The sequence below is a fragment of the Dermacentor silvarum genome, chromosome 6 (genome assembly GCF_013339745.2).
Source record: "Dermacentor silvarum isolate Dsil-2018 chromosome 6, BIME_Dsil_1.4, whole genome shotgun sequence".
NCBI lineage: Eukaryota > Metazoa > Arthropoda > Arachnida > Ixodida > Ixodidae > Dermacentor > Dermacentor silvarum.
In genome coordinates, this window is record NC_051159.1 from 51,713,378 (window position 1) to 51,738,307 (window position 24,930).

At 48.7% G+C, this 24,930-nt stretch overlaps 1 protein-coding gene across 1 annotated transcript in view; it reads right to left on the minus strand.

Moving 5' to 3' along the window:
* Window positions 1-24,636: 24,636 nt before the first annotated feature.
* LOC119455505 (sodium/nucleoside cotransporter 2-like) overlaps window positions 24,637-24,930 on the minus strand; it is a 79,110-nt gene continuing 78,816 nt past the window's right edge. Inside the window, exon 12 of the mRNA XM_037716915.2 lies at window positions 24,637-24,733. The gene's annotated coding sequence lies outside the window, so the exon portion shown is untranslated. The remainder of the gene's footprint in view (window positions 24,734-24,930) is intronic.

Sequence of the window (24,930 nt, forward strand, 5' to 3'; positions counted from 1 at the left end):
CGCTGCTTTCGCAGCTCGTCGTAAGTCTGGCAAAGTTGTTTCACGTCGGCTACCGTCTGGGGGTTCCTAGCGAAAAGCATCTGGAATGCATCGTCGTCGACTCCTTTCATGATTTGCTTTATTTTTTCTCCTTCGGTGAGAGATGGGTCGACGCGCTTGCACAGGGAGAGAACATCTTCGATGTAGCTTGTAAACATCTCCTCCCTGCGTTGGACTCGACTGCGCAAGCGCTTTTCCGCGCGAAGCCGGCGCACGGCAGGACGACCGAAGACCTCCGCGACGGCTGCCGTGAAGGTCGACCAGTTCGTGATTTCGGTTTCATGGTTTTTGAACCAGAGGCCGGCTACATTAGTGATGTAAAAGTGAACGTTCGTGAGCTTGGCGCGGTCATCCATTTGTTACAAGAGCTCACTCGTTCGTACTCGACGATCCAATCCTCGACGTCCTCGTCGTCGGTGCCGCTAAATATAGGTAGGGTCGCGTTGTCGGGGCACGCCAGCACAGTTGATTGTCGTTGGCACGGGAGCAGCTTGCGATAGGCCAGGATCAGTCATGGTGAAAGCTGATGGTAGCGTCCGGCTGCGAAGTTTCAGGATGAACAGTACCCAGCACCTCCACCGCTTAAAATGGGGGTGTTGGTCTTCAAGCAGGCCTGGACGTGGCGTTGCAGAAGGCTATTCAAAAGGCAGTTCCGGTTACTGGCGAGCGCGAGCTGGCGCGTTAACAACCACCACTCATCGTTGTCTTCTTTTACCAGACATCGAAGCGCGGTCATTCGCCTTCAATACATTATATATATATATATATATATATATATATATATATATATATATATATATAATCGTTGTCGTCTTTTACCAGACATCGAAGCGAGGTCATTCGCCTTCAATACATTATATATATATATATATATATATATATCTTCTTGATGGCACTAAAGTTCTTCAATCACTAAAGTTGCTAATACCATGTCTTACATTCTTGACATAGTTCTTCGTGGGATTTTTTCAATATTACAGCCAACAAACAAACGTCATGAAGTAAAGCACCGATAGCGCCTGCGTTTTGTGTTAAATCTTCTGAGACCTAAATATTAAAAGTGCGAAGCAATAACAGAAACCTGAAAATAATGCATAGCGTTCGCCGCCCCCATTTCGAGGAAAGCAAATGGGAAGTAACTGTCTCACTTCTTGGACGTACCCCTCAACCGTGCCGTGAGGGAAGAAAAAATGTCGCAGTTTCACCCGAAAGGCGAAGCACCAATTCCAATAGCAACTTAGTAGAGAGCTATATACGGAGTAAGGGTAGTAGTTCTATCAGCTGCATAAACTTGGAGATGCAGCCGCACCAGCAACGCGCAGAACTGTTGTCGACGCCGTCGCCGTTTTGCCCGCGTTCGCGCCGAACGCGCGCGGCGTTGGTGACTGTTGCCGGTGCCTCTGGGGGCGGCTCGGAGGTTTTTGACGAGATCAGAACGGGACAGTAGTAGTGGTTTATTAAGGAAAAGGAGGCCTATTTCTGCTGCCCAATAGAGAGCACGGCGCAGCGTCAGGGGAAGGGGAAGTGGGAGATAAAGATGTGAGGAAGGGAAGGGGAAGCAGCAGTGGTCTCATCCGATCATGGAGGGGGCCGGTGATGAAGGCGATGGCCTGCTGTGGGCGAGCGCTTAGCGATGGGCGGTGATCCCGTTCGACTCCACAAACTCCAAGAGGCTATGGAGAGCTCGGAGGTGGGCAGGGGACGGGAACAGGAGGTCGCTGGTTGTCGCAGCGGGTAGACCCTGTTGCATGTAGGCTGTTATGACCCTTGAGCGGTCCTGTGCCAGCGCTGGGCAAGCACAGAGAAGGTGGTCGAAGGTGTCGGGGTCACCGCAACTTTTGCAGGCCGGTGAGCTGGAGCGTCCCTTGGCGTGCAGCCGCATCGCCGTCCAGACACAGCCCGCGCAGTCGAAGCAACGTTGCGCGTTCCCTCCTGGTAAGGCCACCCTCTGGAAGTAGCCTGGGATCCTTGCCGTTTGCCACTCTGGAATCCGGGTGAACGGTTGCGAGCAGTTTTTTCAGGCGCTGCTTCGAAAAATCAGAGGAAGCGACTGCTCTTATGAGTGGCACTTCAGGATGGTGGGCGCTTTTGGCGAGGGTTTCCGCTTCTTGATTACCGGCTATTCCCTCATGAGAAGGTAGCCAGTGAAACGAGATGGTGAACCCCGCGGCAGCCAATGCAGAGAACTTCGGGCTGACCAAGGCCCCGTAAGCCCTGACCGGCGGTGGTTGATGGCTTTGGAGCGCTGGCTTCGAGTCGCAGAGCACTGCCACCGGTTGCCCAGGAGGGTCCTCAGCCAGGACACCGGCGGCTAGGTGGAGCCCCGCTAATTCTGCCGTGGTGGAGCTCGCGCCGAAGGGGATCTGACATTGTACGGGACACTCGTCGAGCAGCGTCGGAAGTCTTTACTACCTTCTGGCCTCGCAACGCTTTTATATAGTTACGCATTTGGTGCCGCAGGTAAACGTCGCCTCCCCTCCCTCCCTCCCGTCCCACCACGGGCTTTCGCGCGACGGAAGAAGTAGCGTTTGCTCTCTCTATATATATGGTGATTGTAAAGGAGGAAAGAGACGCTTACTTCTGCAGCCCTTCAGGGAGGACGGCGCGGAATGCGCAGTTTGCTCTCAGCCGTGCGATCGCTTCCCGTGAAAGCGCGCGTCCCTCGCGCGCTTTCACTCGCACATACAGCATACGGCGTGCGGTGACGATTTCATCGCCGTTTGACGTCATACAGAACCTCATGGTAACGGCGACGGCGACGGCAGAAATCCGCTTTGAGTGTTCATATAATTGCTATCGCAATAACACACCACATCTGTGCGCGTGACATTGAGACAGGAGGCGAAAGTCTTCACTGCTCGCGAAGGCCGCCAGGAGGAGCGATAACGTCAACGCTAGTAGGAAGCCTACTAGTGGATAAAGCGCCGGAGCGCTGCGCTCGCCCTTGACACGCATGTGATGGATTCGGATCAACCACATAATTATGGGAAATTAAAGGCGATTGTGATAGTTCATTGTACTTGAACAATCGGATGCGTTTGTATCGCATAAAAATGCGATTTTGGAGGACGGGAGGTCGATCCTCCTTACCAGCTTTGGTTTTCTAAAATGGCTCCATAGCGGTCTGGTGACTGTGTCCGGTTCCCCGTCGTGGTGCGCCCCCCGGTTGGCTTATGATCGGGCGTTGGCGTCGGCACGCTGGTTCCCTGTCACAGTTCCATGGCCTGGTGTCCACGTAATGAAGCATCTCGAGGTTATTTTTCTTGTCTTCAGTATGCGGATGGCCACAGCGGATATGCGTCCACTGCTGTACCTTCTGCACGCTTCTTGCGAGTCCGTAAGTATTTCTGTAGTGGCCTCTTCCCTACATGGCGGTCGTAGATACGAAGGGAAGGATCCGAGTCACGGTATCAGCGAGGCTGCCGTCGGCCGAAGCAGCGGAGGAGATGGCCATAGCCCTCGCGGTACTCCACGGAGGTACGGAGGATAGCCTGATCATAAGCGAGTCCAAATCAGCGATCTGGAACTACACCAAAGGTTGGGTGTCCGCGGATGTGGCGCGCATGCTCAACGCCAGAGCCAGTGTCCGGCACGATTACGAACAAGTCCCTCAAATGGTTCCCCGCGCACGTCGGGGAGCTTGGTACTACAGAAGACAACAGCCGCGACAACAACAACAATACTAACGGCCGAAAACACACCGGCATCCCGCCCAACCACAACGAGCGTGCCCATCTCGTCGCGAGGCAACTTACCCGCCGCGACGCGATCACCCAGAGGGTGATCGCGTGTGATCGCGGGTGATCGCGGGTGAACGGGGGTGCCGCCCCGTTGTTGTGCGGCACCCCAGCGGAGGAATTACCAACACAACCCTAATCGCGACGGACGGAGCTGGGGGCCACGGGGACGCCGACCGCGATATCGAGGAGTTTCCGGCCTCGTACCGAGAGGTTCTTGAACACTACTGGAAAGAACGTATGACATATCCACAACCCCACGGGCGGCTGGACAGGTCCCAGGCAGTCGACCTGAGGCGGTTGCAGACGGGCACTTTCACCAACCCCTACCACCTGCACCGCCTGTGGCTCGCGCTGCACCCGTCGCCCGGCTGCCCGTGGTGCGAGCACGAACGGGCTGATATGGCCCATATACTTTGGGAATGTCAACGCCCTGAAGAAGAAGGACCAAGAGGAAGGGGTAAGATAATAGCAGTACCCTCTGAAGCGGGGCGCCTCGCTGAGAGATGGCAAGCCGCCCTCCTCAGCGAGGCACCCGAGGACCAGGAGTGGGCCGTCCAGTGGGCCAAGGTCATTGCCGAGGATCTCGAAAGATTTTTCTCCGGCGATGGACCCCTGGCAGCCTAGCCCCGGGCGCCAATAGCCATAACCGCTGGACAAATAAAGTTTATTCCTATCCTATCCTCTTCACCGTGGTGGGCGATGAAGAGTTCGATTGCCGTTTCCTCAGCGTCAAGGATGTTGTTGCCTTTTATCGAAGCGCCGTTGATTTCCCTAAGCTGGTGATCAACAACGCTGACTACCGCCCCGGAGTGTTCTTTGTATAAAGTCGCGTCGACGTGTAAACGTCTTTTTTCCACGCTAAATATATTTCATGTGGTTCCGATTGTGCCTTTCCTCTGCCCTTGTGTATTTTAGGATGCATGTTTCTCGGTATCGGGCTGATATTAACTATGTCTCGAATATATTTACATATGGTTTCCGTGCTGGTAATTTTCTGGAAGCATCCTTCATACCCAGTATCTTTAGCTTGTTCCTGCCCGTCGGGGTCTGCATTAGTCTTATTTTCTGCGCGAGAAGGTGAGCTTCGCTGTGTTATTGGGCGAGTTAAAAGAAGATAGGGCGCCCACCAGAAGAAAGTTGGTGAAGCCAAACGTAAGGCGACAGTGATAATAGCCGTTATGGTAAAAAGCCTCCGCACTTGCTCTGGCTAGACTGCTGGTTTCGAGTGCATATCTATTTAGCATTATGGGAAGCGGCAACATAAAAATAAGAAAATAAACCTCTTTAAGCGTGCTTCATACCCTTTAGGCAAAAATCGCCGATGAGAAGACAACAGTGTCTAAAATAGCTCTGTCGATCTGTTCGCAATGTTAATCCATAACACAAAATATTTCGCACTATTGCCCCAATGGTGAAGCACTGACTGTGGCAGCAAGGTTTCGCGTTGCGCTTCAATCCACAGATGGTGCTTTAATTATACACAGTGTCCCAACTATAATGCACCAAGATTTAAAGAAAGAGCAATTGCTTTCCTCGAAGGAAGCCTAACGCATAGTTTCCAGTACGTGGAGTAGCCGCCAGTAATGCTTTCGTTACTGAGATTTAATTAGGTAATTGTAATTAAATATCTAACATGAGAAGTACTGTCATAATTACCAAAGTGTAAAGGAGAAAATTGTAGAAACATAAAAAAAACTGTCAGCCCTTCCACTGGGGTGGAGGTGGAAGACCAGCGAAGCTGGACTATGGTGGGAATTATGTTATTTCTAATTATGACTATTAAAATGTGATGGTGTAATTGGTTATTTGAACTATTAAAGAATGGGAAATATATATGATCCGGTGGTTTTCATTTATTTAGTGACCACAGGGACCATGGCCTTATGGTCGCTACGGTACACCACCATAGGGTCTACGGCAATGGTCGGCACGTTCTTCATAAGCACGTCGCCAACGCCGCGCGCGTTTGGTGCGAACACGGGCAAACCGCCGCCGCCGTCGACAACAGTTCTGCGCGTTGTTTGTGTGACCGCACACAACCGCTGTCAAAACGCTGGCGTGAGCAAGCGCGCCAGCAGCCGTGAGTGAAGGTTCATGCGGTCTATCGCTTCAACGGAAACTGAGCGGCAAAAGCACATCGCATACAAAGGTAGGAGCCGTGTTGCAGATTGCTTTCAGGACACGGTGCGCGCGACCACCCGGCGCCGCGCAAAGTACAAGTTGGTCGCAGAGCAGAAGCCGCAACCCCTCCCTCCCGCGCTGCCTTCCCACTGTCCTCCTTTCGCGTGGGAGATTGAGTCGCCAGTTCCCCTTGCGCCCGGTCGCAAGATACGCATTTGGTGCCGCAGCTAAACGTCGCCTCTACTCCCTCCCTGCCGTCCTCCCACGGCCTTTCGCGCAATGGAAGAAGTGGAATTTGCTCTCCGCCGTGCGTTCGCTCCCCGTGAATGATTGCTCGCACATACAGCATACGGCCAATGAGTTTTTTTTCTACACCCGGACGCGACCATCGAAGACTGAGCCCTTAACAGCTTCGCTGTAAAAACGGGCAAGTTTGCACTCGGCGTGCAAAGCTTAGGCACAGCGAAACTGTCGATCTTCAAGTCTTACTGGCTGCTACTGCTAGGTATTAACTTACTTGCTGCTAGGTCCTAACTTGGTTTAACATAACCACCCATGTAGGAAGGTATTCTCGAGCGATAATTTTCGGAGGTACCTTCCCTTTTGCGACATTTCGCGTGACTAGCGCTGGACGCGTCGGCGCCTACGAGCGACAGTGTTCCTGGCATGCCACAAACACAGGCAGATTAACCAAGGTTGGCACAGTTGCAAGAACGCTGTTGCTTGCCGACGCCGAACGCGTTGGAGGTGAGCCGCTCGATATAAATCGGCCAGCTTCGTTGTGTTTTGAGCTTTTCACGGCCTAGTGCAAGCTTCAGCCTTTTTTTGCTCCTGGCTCAGCGTGCCGCGAAGAGAAGAGAGGCGGGGTCGGGAAGCGAGGGAGCTGGCGAGGAGGAGACCACGTGCGCATGCGACGCGCCGCTCCTCCTCCACCCTCCTGGTTGCCATGACTACGGCGTAGCAGTTTCTTGATACGAACCGCGAACCCCAAATTAGGGCTGGATTCTCTGCTAAAACTCCCGCTACAGCTTTCTGTTGCTCATTACGTGTTACATGAATGTGTTTTTCCGAGCGTGAAAGCCTGCGAATACACGCAAATTTGCCGCATGACTGTCCCCTCGAGGCACTTTGCGTGTATTCGCGGGCTTCTTTCACGCTCGGAAAAAATCTTTTATGTAGCCCGTATTGAGCAACAGAAAGCTGTAGCGGGAATTTTAACAGCGAAGCTGTTTAAGCCAGCCGTAAATTTGTGGTTCGTATCATGAAACTATCATCATCAACAATGAAGAAAAAAAAGGAAAAAACTTTCTTGCCTAGGTGGGATTCGAACCCACGCACCCACGGTCCCAAGGCGAGCGTCGTAACCACTAGGATATACAGCCACTTTTTTTCTTGTTACATGATATTTATTGTATCATCTATACGCGAGAAAAATACCATCTGCGAAAAACGTGCAAGCACCAGCCAACACATCTCATATTCATGGCCTAGAAAGGACCTAAAATCTCGTTAAGCACACCCTGCACGCACAAAACTACAAGTAGCTTTGATCTTAAACAGGTGGCAAGTAGCTTTGATCCTAAAAAAGGTGGCAACAAGCAACGTAACAAGAGATGGTACCAGTCCGGTTGAAACTCTGTCAAGTAATACATGTCCTTCAAGTGACCAATCATTTGAGCGTAGTGAAATTTCGACGAAACAACAGGTTGAGCGTTTCTGTCTAACATGCGCGTTTTCCATAAGCTGTGTAGTCCAATTAAGAAAAACATATCAAAAGGCACGTCTTCTCCGTGGGGTGCAATCAAGTACCGGACGGTATGGCGATTCAAAATGAAGTCTTTCGTGGGAGCTCTTTGGAGCACATCTCCAAGTAATATTGCGTCTTTACAACTTATGAAGCAATGCTCTATAGTCTCAGCCTCTCAGGTACATCACAAAGGCGACAATTCACAGTGGATACAAAAATTCCTTTTTTGTGCAACCAAGTTTTCACAGCTCTTTCATTGTGTAATTTAAAGAAAAACGTTTTTGTACATGGCGATAAAGGCATCTTGCGGACTCGTTTAAGTATGTCATTCCCTGGCAAGCTGGAGAATGTAGAACGGTAAAGGGGAGGTGGGAAAATCATTGATATCAAGTCTTTATACAGTTGTTTTCTGGACACTGTGTAGAGGTACTCAGTAGAATATCGAACCAAGAGGAACTGCACAGCGAAATATACTTCATACATAAAACCCCACAAACAAGGTATTTCAGAATATATGGATGAAACTACCAGATTGGGTAATGCATCGACTAAGTTCACTTGTATGAATGAGCGTAGTATCGGGTGTGAAGTATCTCGAAAAAAGAAGAAACGCCAAACAATCTGTCGCACATATAGATGCACTAGGCCAAGTCCGCCAGCACATACGGGTCTAAAGATATTATCTCGTCTCATATGCGCTAAGGTAGAGGACCACACAAAAGTAGCAAATATTCTATGAAATCGTTGAATGTAAGTCCGGGCACAATGAAGTATCTGCAGTACATAAAATATTTTAGTAGCCAGGAATAAGTTACAAGCCGCCGCCCTACCAAATATTGAAAGGCGGTGTGGTGTAAAGGTATCCGCAAGGCGTTGAAGTGCCGGCACACGTTCCCGCCAGAAATGTGCACTAAGCTTATATGCATCAAAAGGTACACCAAAGTATTTAGGTGGCACGGTTGTCCATTCTACACCAGCATATTGAGTCGGTGTACATCCCCATAAACCAAACCAAAGACCTGAGCTTTTTGACCAATTTATCTGGGCACTAGAAGCCATACCAAAATTTTCAGTCAATGATAGCACCTTGTCAATGCTCGGTTTGTCTGAGCAGAAAAAGGCAAGATCATCTGCGTAAGCCAATACTTTGAGTTCATTGCCCAAAATGTTAAAGCCATGAATGTCACTGCATTTTAGAATGCTTATACACAATGGCTCTAAATAAAGGGCAAATAGAAGTGGTGATAACGCACAACCCTGTTTTACAGAGGAAAGAATAGGCACCAGCTCGGATAGATTTCCATTAACAATTATATTGGTAGAACAATTAGTGTAGCACATGCGAACACCGTTGTAAACAACGGAGCCAACATTGACAGTGTTCTAAAAAGTTTGAAAAGGAACGCGTGGTTCACTCGGTAAAATGCTTTTGCTAAATCCATCTGAAGCAATGCAAAGTGATCACAGTGGGACGAGCAGTACTGAAGAGCTGTTCGGACTAGATGCAAGTTTGTTTGTATGGAACGGCCTTTTAATCCGCAAGTCTGGTGAGGTCCAATAAGTAATGCCATTGCAAACTGGAGTCGATTAGATAAGGACTTTTGCATAAATTTGGTAGTCTACATTCATTATTGTAATGGAACTATAGCATTCCACAAACCGCAATTTTTCTTTCTCACTGCATTTAGGGATTAAGATAATATGACTTTTGGTAAATGATAGTGGTAGGCAATCTTCAGCAAAACTAGCAGTAAATATTAATGAAACAGGGCTTAACATAAATTTAAAGGCTTTATAAAATTCTCCAGAGATTTCATCAGGACCTGGTGTCTTGGAAAGCGGTAACTGATCAATGGCAAGTTCTATTTCTTGTTGGGTAAAAGGTCCACTAATAACAGAACCATCATCCTCTGAGAGAGGGTTAACTAGGGAGACGAAATGTGTCAGAACATCAGGATTTGGCGTGTGAGCTGGGCTGAACAGCGTTGTGTAATATCTTAGAAATTCTTTGATAATCTCTTCCGTTTTGTCACAAGCACGCCATTATAATATATATCTGAGATATGCTTTGAATTTGCATGCCGACGCTCATGAAGTAACACCTGGCGCGTTGGTTCTTCCGAGTGCAAGGCACGGGTTGTACGAGCGCGAATGCGGGCACCTTTGTAGCGTTCAGCATCGTATTTATGAAGATGGCTTTTAACAAGGGTGATTTTATTTATACATGTGCCAGGTGTTTCTGATTCCATCTCATCAAGGTTGTAAAGGCTTTTCCGCAACCTTTTTTCTTCGCACTTTTTGAAATACGAGCTGATCGAGCTAATTTCGACTGCTATATATATGTCTCGAATTTCCAGTTTAAACATTTCCCAGGCTGCAAATGAGTGTAAATTCTTCAGAAGAGCAAGATGCTAGCAATGAACTTACATGAGGTATGAATTCTTTATCGCTAATTAGGCTTTCATTAAGCTTCCATAGTTTACACTTCGGTTTGAAATTAGTGCGACCATTATCAGCAAACCGGGCAATCACCATGCAGTGATCAGAGAATGAAATAGGCTGCACTTCACATGAAATACGGCCATTTAGGAGTGCTGAAGAAACATATATGCGATCCAGACGAGCATGGGAACGGCCTTGGAACTGTGTGGAGTACGAACTCCCAGCTCAAGACCTAGTATCAATGAGGCCAGCGTTATCAGTGATGCACGTTAGCACTTCAGCGCTCCTATCCCGCCTGATAACTGACTGAGCACGATCAGATGGATTGCATACGCAATTGAAGTCTCCCATGAGAACGACAGAACGATCGCAATCTAGCACGTTAGCCATAGCTTCGAAAAACTTAACTCGATTAGCTTCATCACTGAAAGCATAAACATTAAGTAAACGCCACAGTATACCATGCAACCGAAAATCGCAACTTATGAAGCGGCCTTGGATGTCGACGTTATAAATGAGATCAGAAAAGGGAACATTTCTCTTTAGAAACAAAAAATAACCCGAGGAAAGGTCAACAGAGTGTGATACGCAAAGTAATCTGTTAGGAAAGGCTGCAGGGCATTGCCGGTCATCTCATAGCTCTCCAACTTTGTCTCCTGAATGGCGACAAAGTCAAAGCGGCCATGACAGTGATCGGCGCAGCTGTACCTGTTTCTGCCGAGATCTCAGCCTTCTTACATTCGAAGTTGCAAAGCTCAGTTGCTGTGACAGCGCCATGGTTACTGACAGTTGTTGCATCGCATACAGGTACGTTCGCAGGTACGTTGCATCGAGTTTGGTGACGCCTCTCGAGAGGTGACACCTAGGCTTCTGGACCTTGATCGTCGAGATCCTCCCATCTTCTTAGATGCTTTAGGACGAGCTCCTTTCAAGGAAGAATCGCTGCCTTCCGTCGTCTCCCCTGACCTTGTCTCGTAGATCGCACGACGCTTTGCCACTGCACCAGAACCAGGCAAACCTACAGTAGGATGCTCGCTAGGCTGTGGCCCAGCGCTCTGCAGATCAAGCGCAGGCACGGCAGGGGCACTCACATCACCACTTTCTTGCGGAGCAAGTGATGACATGGTAGAGGAACGCACATCAGAACTTTCGTGTGGTGCGAGCGACTACACGATCGAGGCATCCACTACATCTTGCTGATGACGGTGGGAGGACACTGTCTGCACAGCTTCAGACAGTTCCTGTTGCGGTGGTGCATGATCTTGAAGCGCGGTTGATGTAACTCCGCTTACTTACTGCTTAGGCAACGTTGATGTGTCTTGAGCCACATGGGATGTTGTTGATTCGATTGCTCCTTTTCTTGACAAACCTCCTGTCTGCGTCGAGGACTGCCGTCGCCTTAATGAGATGTTCTTTTACCACCTCATCAGGGGGACGCGTGCCATGCCGGAGCTTATCAGCATACGTCAAAGCGAATTAATCAGCTGAGTGCCCAAATCGGCGACAACTAGTCACAACGAGGTGCACGACATTGACGGCGTATGTGTCCTACTTTATTACAGCGAAGACACAGTAGTGGCTTTCCGGGGATTAACACAAGATAATGTATGCCACATACTGTCAAAAGATGTGGAACCTCGCTGACAGAGACACCATCATTCAATGACAGCACGACGTCCCGGTTCAAAGTGGGCATGTCTTCCATGTCTGCGACTCTCCAATTTTCAAGCTTGATTCACGTAACTTTTCCATAGAATTGAAGCGCTTCCCTTATATAGCCATCTTCTAAATGCTCAGGAAGCCATAGGAGCTTCATTTTCACGGCTTTTGGCTCGGGGTCTATCACCATGCAGCGCCGGTTTTAACTAGGAGCTCCCCATAGTTCACAAGTGTTGTTTTTGCCACACTGGTTTTGCACGTCACCATCCAAACATGCGACATCTGAAACTGACCGATAGAGCTGATCTCTTTAAGGTCAATGGCGTTACGTAGAGTATCTCTGAAATCTTGGGCACGGTATGGACGTCCAGCAAGGTCGGCATGAAGAAAGATGGATTTTGCAAGAAGCTTACCCGTAGGTAGACGGGGAAGAACAGTCCGGCAACTATTACTACTGGCTGACGCCTGAGTAGTACCTCGGCCCAAGGCCGATTGATCTTGCTTGCTTGCTTGCCTTTAAAAGTGGCTCGTACCCACTATGGGGGATAGGCCAATAATCGGGTGATTGAAGGAAACCAATTATCGGAGTCTAATCAGGATCACTTTTGAAAATTTTTGAATGACGAAAGGAAATTATTCATATAAAATTTAAAAATTTAGCAAGGAAATCGTCCTGATTTCGTCCTGAATCAACCAAATCGTCCTGAATCGACCCCACAACAGCTGCACCAACATCCCTATGACAGTGTCCGAGAGAAGAGGCACCAAAAGGTATAGGATATTGGGTATCGTTAAATTTAATCCAGCACTGTTAAATTTTTCTTCTAAAGCATGTTTTCTTAATGTGGAAAAGCGGCGGCATGACAGGAAGAAGTGTTCTATTGTTTCGTCTTCAGCCGTGTTTAAAAATAAACTTTACAACAAGGAATCCAGCGAATTCAGCGATCGCACATTTGTGTTGCAGCACAACCATGCAGAGTAAGGCTTGACGGATTTGAGTCGTATTGGTATTGGAAAGACCCACACAGAAAGCGTTGAAGGACATTCAGGAATCGTATTTTTGTTGGTAAGATGCCCATAGAAGGTCATGAGTGGCATTCAAGATTCCTTTTGGTGGTGGAAAGCTGCTCTCAGACAGTCCTGATTCACATTCAACATTCCTATTGGTGTTGGAAAAAAACCATCAGACCTTCCTTATGGACATTCAGGATTAATATTGGTATTGGAAGAGTGCCCTCAGACAGTCCTGATGAATATTCAGGATTCGTATTGTTCTTGGAAGCGTGCCCACAGGATTTCCTGAATGGCCGTCAGGAATCCTGAAGGTCCAACAAGATTTCTTTGAAGGATATTTGACTGGGTTAATTTTAACGTGACTTCAGAATGCGTAAATTGAGCAGTTTCGTTTAGTACAGATTTACAGCGGTCTCCCTGTAAAGTTTTGCGTACGAAATATGAGTGGAAGAGTTAAAAAAAGGTCCCAACACCAAACGGTATTTGCAACGAAATTAAACAGAAAAGTAGCCACTACCGCCCGTCTGAAATGACGCAAAACGCGGAACGTTGAGAACCAGCGCGGGCGTCTCGGAATTACCATCGAGATCGAGTGGCGATAACGTCGCGCTGGATATCTTGTAGGCTATGTTTTGCGATGTGCGTCATATTCGACAACCACCATGCACCCCTTTCGTCTTAGGTGATAAATTAACGGCATTAAAGATATTCTAGAATTACCAATCTGCAATTATCCAAACGTTGATTTGATATAGTATACAGGTCATTTAAACCAATTAAGCCAAAGCGAAATTTTGTTGCACTCCGCCTTCAAGTTAATCTACTGCTTATCTCTAACAGCCTTGATTTCCGCGTCACTGGTCTTATTTCTTGGTGAAATCATGGACAAGAAGCTGCCCTAAATAATAAAACAAAAACTGTAGAAACGTGCATCGCGATTATTTCTGCGGGAACGGGCCAGACGCTGCGTGTATAACTAGGAAAAAAAGGATGGATTACCTACAGCCCTACTCAAATTTCTTCCCACAATTATTGCATTTTATAATTATTCATTCGTTCCCATCAATGTCAGTGAGTTCAAATCGCCCCCCCCCCCCCCCCCCCCCGATTCTTAGCCCATTCCCCGCTAGCTGTGGGTACGTGCCACATCTTGAAACATCATCATCATCATCCTCTCCCGTGCGCAGTCCTTGGTCTCGGCCATCTTGAGTGCAGCGGCAAAATTTTACGCGGCTTGTCCTCTTCCTCCGTTAGTGACAAACCGCGCGGTGCTTGCTCACCACAGCTGGAGTCATATATGATCAGTTAAGGAAACGCACCCCGTATCCACGTCATTTCGTGTCGCCGCGATAACCAAGCATCGCAGAATGGATTCCGGCTCCTTCGGCATGTAATGCGTTGCGTCAGAGCCTTGCAGTGACGAAGGTTCGGCCAAAGCACCAACGTCGCATCAGCCGCCCGCTATGACTACGTGCACAAGTCAGGACTTGAACCGGGGCTGGTAGTGGAAGAAATTCATGCGCGCCAAATGGAGGCGAGACCCACGGCGGCCATCCCACAACATCGGCGGTGGCGACGGGTCACCGCGGCTGCTTGAGCCGCGGGCCTCTCTGCCCGACGCATCCCAACTTCCCAGCATCACCAAGCCTTCAAAAGCTAACAGGTCTGTCAGCGTCGCGGATGGTGGAGCGAGTGCGAAGGACAAATGTGCGTCACCCGGGGACGGCAAAAAGACCTTGTGGACACGCCTGTTCCGGTTTCGCAATAGCAAGAAATACGGGAGCCATCAAAAATCTGGCCAGAGGACCGCTTCCGTCAGCGAGGAAATAGAAATGAGGAAGGAGGAAGCAAGCGGCCCGAGCTACTCTTCGCAGGTGAACGTTTTCCAGCCTGCAATCACCAATCGCCGGGACCACCCGCGACAATGGGGCCATCGCTCTAACCTTTATGACGTCAGCATCGCCGAAAAATTACCGGCTGAAGAGGAGGCAAGTTTCATTTTTCAAAAATCTCTCAACGCCAATGCCCCTCTAAGCTTGGAACCGTCAATGTCGCCAACACAAGTCGACCTAACCTGTCAGCTCTTCGGGGAACACAGTGCTAATGATAAGACTGTGATAATAGAATTTGAAAACGTTGACGTCGTCGTTCAGCGAACGGAGCCTGGACATGTTAATATCCTAAGCAAACAGGAAATTTGCTTCTGGAGTACGAGCGCAGCGAGGAAAGTCTCGAATCTTCAGATATGAGCTTGATGAAAGGGAAAAAAAAAGCTGGATCGTGAGGGATGAAATACTTGTGTTAGAAAACGATGTCGGGTCTTTCGTGTCCACCGGTAGATACATCAAGCAAGATCGAATAAGCTTCATCGACAGCAACACAACTGCTACACTGCCAGTCTCACCACAGTCTGAGGAAGCATGCGGCCGCGACCAGAGAGCACCAAGGTCACAAGAAAAAGCCCGAAACGAACAAGTCAGAGGATTCAAGTGCATGGAAGCTTCCACGATAATGTGCAGTGTTTGGACGCAGTCGCTGCTGAGCCTTCGCGGATCCAAGAAGCAGCACAGCAGCCTTGTAACCACAGTGAAGGTCCGCGCTTTGCGTGGACATTGACGCCACTCAACAAAATACCCGTTGGTTCACCCGCCACGAAATGCTATGAGACATCTGTTGTATCGTGCATAATACTCAAAGGAGACATTACTCAGTCCCTGACCCTTTATTTCATCTTCCTCTTCTCTTTTTCAGCCGGCTCTAAACACGCGCCCTTTAATGGCGTTGCAGCCGGCAGCGATGCCGTAAATAACATATCCCCTCTTGCAAAAAAAACAAAAAAAACAAAAAAACTAATATATACATGAATAAAATGCAAAACAAGAAAAACGGTTGTTTGTCCGTTACCGCCTAACGTAGTCCTGCAGCTTCTTTGGCGTCTTCTTATTACGGGCGCTTCTTCTCACGCATGCTTCGCATCCCGGCTGAGTAAATGAAGCTTGTTGCGTGCGCTCTGCAGCAGGTGGTTCAGGGTTGAGGGTGGCATTCTCATAGTTATCCGCGCTTGACGTGCCAGGTTGTGAAGGATCATTTACAGCTGTAATATCGGAATAATCGGATGCCGGTGACCAGTTCATGACAGCAGAGGTACCAAACTTCATTTTGCTGATAGCTTCACGGTGAACGGCCGCTAATTTGGAAGCATTCCACACACGCCCATCTTCCAAGAGGTAAGAGGCGGGTCCACGCTTCTCAATAATTTTCTTGGGCGCAGAAAACTGTGGAGATAGCTTCCCAGGAATTGCAGGTAATTTAACCCGCAAGTAATCACCAATGACGAAGTTGGGTTCCTTGGCACCGCGCTTTTCATCGGTGTAACTTTTGGACTTCATTTGCTTGTTCTTTATGCGCTCTCGCAACTCCTTGAGTGCCTTTGAAGGGTCCGTGCTGAAACATTTGTCAGGAAATCCCACAATGTCGAGTCTGGTTCGAGGTTAGCGTCCATGAAGAAGAACAGTGTTTGCAACACCAGTAGTCGCATGAGGCGTACAGCGATATGTTTGCAGGTAATCAAGCATCACTGTTCTCATATCACGGCGTTCTAACAGGGCCAATTGAATATATGACTTTAATACCCTGTTGAATCTCTCAACCAAACCATTAGCTTGCGGGTAATACACAGAAGAGTTGTAATGCGTGATTCCGCGCTCTGTGAGAAATTCTTCAAAATTCGCTGAAGAAAATTGTGGTCCATGATCGCATACGATACCGCGTGGATATCCTTCTCGTGCAAAATGTTCAAGTAGAAATTTCTTGACTGTAGACGTTGTCGCATCTCGTACGAAAGCCACCTCTGGCCACTTGCTGTAATAGTCAATAACTGTAATGGCAAAACGGCAGTCGGCTGTGGCTTGCGTGATAGGTCCCACAATGCCAATAGCGACTTTTTCCCAGGCTTTCTCGGGAACAGTGGCGGTCTGCATTGGAGCTGCAGATGTACGCGCGGATTTGTCGCATGACTGGCAAGTTACACATGTGCGCACAAGTTCTTCAATGTGATTATCCATGCATGGCCACCAATATTACTCTCTAAGACGAGCTTTGGTGCGACTAATTCCTGGGTGTGACTCATGGGCCAGATCCATAAGACGGCGTGTCAAAGTTGTAGGCACGACAATCCTGTCACCCCGGCACAGAACGTGGCTAACAACAGAGAGTTCAGAACGAACGTGAAAGTACGGTAGCAGCTCTTTTGACAAGGATTTCTTGTCAGGCCAAGAAGTAGTCATAAACTGCTTCTCTTGAGAGATAACCTGATCGGCGGCACATGCTTCTTGAAGCTCTTGCATGGTAACTACTGGGGACAGAACACATATAAAATCTTCTTCGGGTCCATCGCGGATGAAACTCTCTAGGGGTAGCCGGGAGAGTGCGTCAGCCACAACGTTTTCGCTACTCTTCCTGTACTCCATGATGTAGTTGTAGCACAGCAACCGTGATGACCAGCGCGCAATCCTTAACGGACGGTGCCCTATGCCTTTCGTTGAAAGGAGCGTAACAAAAGCAGCGTGGTCTGTCCGCAATATGAAAGGTCGGCCCCACAGGTAAACCTGCCAGTGCTCGCAGGCCCAGACTCAGGCAAGGGCCTCGCGTTCACCGACTGACTACTTCCGTTCATGCGGTTGCAGAGTACGTGAGGCGAACGCGACAGTTTGCAGTGATGTTCCGTTATCCTGCTGCAGTACAGCACCTAATCCATATCCTGAGGCATCAGTTGTAACGTACACAGGTAACTGAGGATCAAAAAGGTGAAGAACTTCGCAAGATGTTATCAGTTTTCAGCTGCTCCAAGCCGCTTTGTTCTGCCGCAGTCCAAGCGAAAGGTGCATTTCCTCGAAGCCAAGCATGCATTGGCTCCACAACATCAGAAAAATTCGGGATGAACTTGGAGTAGAAGCCTGCAAGTCCCAGCAGCGAGCGAAGTTCATTCACATTTGTAGGTGATGGTGCCTTGGTTATCGCTTCGATAGATGACATCAGTGGGAATAACCCTTTGGCGCTGACAACATGGCCTAGGGAAGTCAACTCTGCGACGTCAAAAACACACTTATGATTGAGCCAGAGGCCAGCAGCAGAGAGCCGTTTCAAAACCCCGTGCAAATTGACCAAGTGATCCTCTCGGGAGCGTCCATACACGATTACGTCGTCAATGTAAAATAATACGTATTAGCATCCTTTGAGGATCATATGCATCATCTTCTGAAACGCTGACGGTGCCAATGCCAGTCCGAAGCAAACCCTCTTGAAGCGGTATAGGCCGTCATGTGTTATGAACGTCGTAAGATCTCGACTTTCTTGACTTAGTGGTAACTGATGATATGCAGAAGCTAAATCTAACTTGGAGAATCGCTGTGCACCAGCCAAGCTGTTCAAAAGTTCCTGAGTTTGTGGCAGGGGAAAACTGTCCACTACTGTAGCTTTGTTTGGCTCTCGTAGGTCTACGCACATGCGAATCGAGCAATGCTTTTAGGGGCGAAGCTCCTTAGGGTCGAGCCTTGTCCCTCGTCGCGCCGTCATAGCCATGCTAGTACTCGCCGCTCCCGCTAGAGGTGATTTAGCGTGGAAGCTTGGGCGTGTTGGTGATTCATTGGAAAAAGACACAGCGCAAAAAAGACACGGACACGAGAGAGCGACACGCACACAGTGCTGACTTCACCTTCTATTGCACTTTCATCTCGGGAAAGCGCATACCTTAACAACATTTGAATGAAAAACAGCCAGTGTGCATTGTCAGCACGTGGCTATCATTATCATCATTCAAAATGATGCTGCAGTGTTTTGCTAATTATTCACATGTTGCGTATGGCAGTGCCATATATATTTCCTCCCTCATGTCCCCATGAATACACTGTTGCAAGTCAGCGCTGTGTGCGTGTCGCTCGCTCGTGTCCGCGTCTTTTTGGCGCTGTGTCTTTTCCCCGCTAGAGGCGCAGCTGTGCTCTTTTTCTCTTTCTCTCTCGTTCCCGACGCGCTCTCTCTCTCTCTCTCGTCCGTAGCCAGGGGCGCTATGGTGCACAAGGGCGTTCGTTTCTCTTTCTCTCTCGTTCCTGACGCGGGCTCTCTCTCTCTCTCTCGTCCGTAGCTAGGGTCGCTGCGGTGCACAAGGGCCTTCGTTCCCGACGCGCGCTCTCTTTCTCTCTCTCGTCCGTAGCTAGGGGCGCTGCGGTGCACAAGAGCGTAAAGTCCCTAGATGTCAAGGGGCTTTACAAGAGCGTTCCTTCCCGACGCGCGCTTTCTTTCTCTCGTCCGTAGCTCTCGTTTACCCGAATGCGTTCGTTTCTCTTTCTCTTTCTGTCTCGTTGCCGACGCTCTCGCTCTCACTCGTCCGTAGGTAGGGGCGCTGTGGTACGCAAGGGCTTTCGTTCCCGACGCGCGCTCTCTTTCTGCCTCGTCCGTAGCTCTGGTTTACCCGAGGGGATCCCCCGGTGCTTCGCCCACTCATAATCATTCACGTCGTGGATATGCGGTGATTTTTTTTCTGGCTACTATTGGTGAGACCCACTCTGAAGAGTCGACGCACTCAATGATGTCCTGAGCTTCTAATGTTTTGTACTTCTGCCGAGACTTGCTATGGCAACATTGGGCTTCTTTTTCTAGCTTTACTGGGTTTACTACACCTTCTGCGAGATATAATTTTTTTTATAATGAGCGAAGGCGACAGAAAAATCCGCATTTGCTTACTTTTTTAATATATAATAATTGCTGGCGCCCACTGGTTCCGAGGCTACTCCTTTTCGCCGTAAATGAGAGCGACGAACTCCGCTTGCAAAAAAGACCGCTTCTGAAAAAGAGATCGCTCCCTGTCGTGTGTCTGCGGGCGAAACTCTTTTTCGGTAGAAGTCTTTTTGCTCAAAAGACTTTCTAATGCCCGTGTGACAGGGTTATTAGGAACGGTTATTATTGGCCCTAGGGTGGCTCAACAGACATGATCTGGTCTAAATTCTACTTCCAAATCCAGAAACGGAAGCTTGAATTGATGCCAATATTCTAATGTAAAATTTAGGCCTAGGCCGTGCGTACTAAACAATCCCAGGAAACAGTTGGCTCTTTCTTAATACTGTGGTCTTCCCAAAAACACCAGGTAATCATCAACGTAGTGGAATATTTTGACAGAGCCTTTCACATAGCCTTGAATGACTCTATCCACGCCGCTGAGGAAAATGTCACTAAATATTGGGCGACACTGGATCCGATGTAGACACCGGTTTTCTGCACGTATAGTTCATCTTCGACACCTACTGCAGTGGAATCCAAATAAAGTTTCAAAAGTTCCAGGAACGTTCCCACTGATAAATTGCTTCCACTGACGAACTTTGCGTCGTCGTTGAAATCCGTAATACATGTTTTGACACTTCGTAGAACTTCTTGATGCCGTGTAAGATAGGCGTAGTTTATCAGGTGCCCTTAACGTGTGGTAAAACATATATCGGGGGGAGCGGCAGATGTATCAACGTGAGATTAAGGGAGCATGAGCGATCGCTTTCCAACAGCCCGGGTTTACATTTGCCGGCGCACTGCCGAGAGTGCGGTTGTAGGCCTATTTTCGAGGACGCGGCAGTTGTTTCCAGGGAAAACAGATTCATCGACTGCAAGATGATAGAGGCTTTCCACATCACGATAAAGGGAGAGGGATGCATTAGCCACCCGTCGATTAATCTATCTGACGTGGAGTATACGTACCTTTGTTCCACGTGCTACCCTGACACACGTGGTTTTCCACGTGTAGACTGGTTTTTAAAGGTTTTTCTTGCTACTCTGTTAACGTTGATGGTGACACGTCACCTAGGCTGGACACTATTTAAGGTGGATTACGTGCTTGCAATAAATCAGTTAGTCTGCGCTCGTCTGTCTCACTTCTTTCCCCGTGTCCTGTCCCACCACGCAGTTTGTTAAAACGTTGTATACATCTGTATAACATTTTTTTCTTCTTCAAAACTTCTCTTGTTTGCATCGCTACCAATGCCTGTAACGATTCCGGTCGTATCCATCACTTCCCTGCTTTTTTTTCCACCATTACTCTAAACGTCTCTTGCTTATCTCGACTGCTGACCGGTTGATGCTTCCGTCCACATTAAATCCAAGCTCTTCTGGAGGGTGTACGTAACAGGGCAAGTCCATTCGCATTACATCAGGGTGTGCTGAGTGGTCTCCGGATTGTTTCTCCAGCATACACATGCGTCATCTTGTTGCGAATATTTGCTCCGATGTGTGCTTTTATGCTTAGGCAACCAACTCAAGCCTCAAATAGCAAAGTATTGCCCTTGCGTTATCGTACATATTTCCCATTGTAATCTTTTTCTTCTCATTCTTGTAAATCTCTATTGTCCTTTTTGTTTCTGTTCTTTCCATTCAATTCGCTGTCTCTGTTTCTCTCACTTCCTTTTTGATGACTCCTGGTTGTCTATTTACATTTTCAATTACCATGTACTTGGTTGCCAACTTCCTTGACCTCTTCCTCCATTCTGTGTCCGCGCTTTTCAGGTAGAGATACTTGTGCACTTTTGAACGCCCATTTATTTTGATTCATGTTCCTGAATCTTTCTTAAAAACTAATTTTGCTCTGCACTTCTCCGACTTCAAAAGAGGCCCAACCCATGTCACCTTGCACTGCCTCATTGCCTGTCCCCCAAAGCCAACCGCCCTAGGGATCTTCGGTTAACTTCAAGCCGTATCACTGGCGCCACGGACGGTGCTGCGGAGACGAGTCGAACTACTCCAGGTTACGCATGGCTTCGGAGATTTCGCATTATCGGAGGCCATGGGTTACGGGGGTGGAGCGGTCACGGCAGGCGGAGGAGGAGCGAGCAGCCTTGCCTAAAGTCCCCAAGTGATTTATAGCAGGAATTTACGAAGGGGCGCGGGGAGGTTCCTCATCTGACGCTGTTCTCGATCCATGCCTGATGAGAGCTGTCAGAATTATGCTAACACGTTTCGTACTCTACATTTTCCTTAAATGAGATGTTTAAATGTGGCATTCATTCGCCAGTTGAGCAAAAGAAAGTCGTACGTAGTTCAAAATACTTTTGACTTCAAGAACATTCTGCATCTGCCACTTGGCGAACACAGGGGGTTCTGAAGCTCTGCTATGTGCACGCGTCTGTTCCACACCTTAACCATTGGGTGAAACGTGGGTGACGTGTTCGAGTGAGGAGCTGATACGCAATACACGATGGAGACATAGGGGAAAAAAAGAGCATGAAAGAAAGTATGTTCAACGAGACCTTTGATGTTCGTTGCTCCTAAAGTCTACGTGAAGAACAATATTGAAACATAAAGGACTGTCTAAGTATTATTGCAACTGAATTCGATTTCTGTTATACATAGTTAAATACGGCAATGTCCGCACCTATAAAACAGCGAGAAATCAAGGTGATTTTTTTTGTAGTAAAGGGTGGTAATGTGAAATACTTTTATTGTGATAGCAATTATATGGACACTCCAAAGCGGATTTCTGCCGTCGGCGTCGCTGTCGTCATCGCCGTGAGGTTCCGTATGACGTCAACGGCGATGAAATCGTCGCCGCGCTCCGGACGCTGTATGTGCGAGTGAAAGGGCGCGAGGGACGCGCGCTCTCAGAGGGTGGTGGTAGGTGGTGGTAAAAAGCATTTATTGTGTGTAAAGAGAGGTGTGGGCCCCCCTGTGGGGCCCTGCATACTGGGTGGGATCCTTAGTCCGGGACCCCATTAGTCGAAGCCGCCAGCCTGGCTCTCTGGACCAAGGCCTTTTGGGCCTGGAGGTCTGAGCAACCAAGCAGGGCTGCCTCCCAGTCCTCTCGGGTAGGGTTGGGGTTGGGGGTAAGGGCTGGATTACTTTGGCAGGCCCAGACCATGTGGAAGGTGTCTGCCACCTCCCCACAGTAGTGGCACGTGCCGGTGACCATTGGGTCAAAATGTTTGAGGATTGCTGGGCAGAGCATCGTGTTTGTGAAAAGCCGATAAAGAATGCGTTCGTTGGCCTTCCCCAGGCCCTTGGCGGGCGCTGGGTACATGCGATGTTTATCCTTATAATATTCTGAAATCTCCTTAAATCGAAGCAATAGTTCTTCCTCTAGGTCATTGGGGTTGTTAGGAGGTACCCGGGAAATGAGTGCTCGGGCAGCTGCATCAGCAGCCTCATTCCCCCTTACGCCCTGGTGACCTGGTGTCCATACGATATGTTTAGGGGAGGGATCTGTGTCCCTCATACAGGTTCGCAGTATTTTCTCAGCAAGGGGGGTGACCCAGCCTGCCTCATAATTTCGGCATGCGCTTCGCGAGTCGGTTATGATATGTTTAGATTGAGAGTCGGATGCTGCTAATGCAATGGCTACCTCCTCCGCCTGTGTTGTTCCCGGTGCTCTAAAAGAGAGTCCGTCTATCTGCCTTTGTTCGTGGACCACTGCTGCCGTATACCACCCCCGTGGATTTGGACCGGCGATGTCCACGTAATAGACTCCGTGTTTCTGGCTATAGTATCTTTCTAAGGCTTGTGCCCTAGCTTGTCGGCGTCCGTTATGGTCCTCTTTGTCCATTTTCGTGGGAAGTGGGTGAACTATGGTGGCGCGTCGCCATAGTTCAGGTATCCTTACCCGCTCCTGTATGTGTACGTCGTGTTGGATGTGTAGTTGGGCCAAAAGGTTTCGCCCGGATCGTGTTTGTGCTAATCTTGTGTATTGGTTTGTAAGATGAGCCTCCTTGAGCTCCCTGTAGGTGTTTACCACTCCTAAGGCGAGGAGGCGCCCGTTGGATGTGGAAACCGGGAGGTCAAGAGCTCGTTTGATCATTTTGCGTATGATGACCTCTATTTTCTCCTCCTCGTGTTTGCGCAAATAGAGGTAGGGTACCGAGTAGAGGATTCTACTGGTGACAAAAGCATGTGCTAGCCGCACAGAATCCTTGCTTCTGAGCCCTCCTCGTTTATTGGATACCCTGCGGACCATCCGGCCCACCTGATCTCCAATCTTGCGTAATTTGTGTAATGTTGTATCCACTTTCAGTTGATTGTGGATGAAAAGGCCAAGTATTCTTATCTCTCTTGCCTCGGGGATAGGTCCACTCGGCAAAGAGATAGTTATGTTCGTGGTGTCTTTAGGAGATGCCCTAATATGGACAAATTCTGATTTGGTCGGTGTACATTGAAGACCACAGTGGCGCGCATAGGATTCTACCATGTGGGCCGCTGTTTGCAGGCTTTCTTCAATGTGTCCTAGGTTGCCCTGAGTAGCCCCCACAGAGTGATGTCGTCAGCATACAACGCGTGTTGGACGCCTTCAACCTCACTCAGGCGGGCAGGGAGGTGCGGAGCGAACGCACGTCGAAGAGCAAACGCGCGTTCTGCGCCGTGCTCCCTGAAGGGCTGCAGAATTAAGTATCTCTTTCCTCCTTTTCATATATAGAGAGCAAACGCGACTTTTTCCGTCGCGCAAAAGGCTGTGGGGGGACGGGAGGGAGAGAGAGAGGGGAGGCGACGTTTAGCTGTGGCACCAAATGCGTATGTATATAAAAACGCCGCGCGCGTTCAGTGCGAACGCGGGCAAAATGCCGACGGCGTCGATGGCGACTCCACCCTATTCTCCACCCTATCCTCCTTTCTCCCCCACTTACCCCTTCCCGTTGGCGCTGAGCCGTGCTCCCTCAAGGGCTGCAGAAGATAGCGTCAACATTTCCCTTTCCACATGAACCACTTACTACAGCAGTTCTGCGCGTTGCTGGTGCTGCTGCATGTCCAAGTTGATACAGCTGATAAAACTACTATCCTTACTCCGTATATTTAGTAATGAAAACGCAAGAAACCAAGCCGTGACTAATTCTTTTATGGTAAGGACGCTGTGCACAAACTTCGCAAGTAAGAAAAAAAAGAACGCTTTGGATGATAATGCTCCAGGATGTAAAAGCAGGTTCACTCGTCTTCTTCCCACAATGTATCGATAGAAAATCTGAAAAGAAGAGAACGAAACATTGAGGTACAACTCACATTTGCTTTATGTCTCTAAGCAGCAACTTCATTTTATCGAAGCAGTCATCCCCTCAAAGTTGGGGCTGCTGGACTACCGAAAAGGTACCACGCTATACGTTTGTCTATAAGTGTGTAGTTTCCCGTAAAAATTATAAGTCAAGCTAGACTACAGTTTTA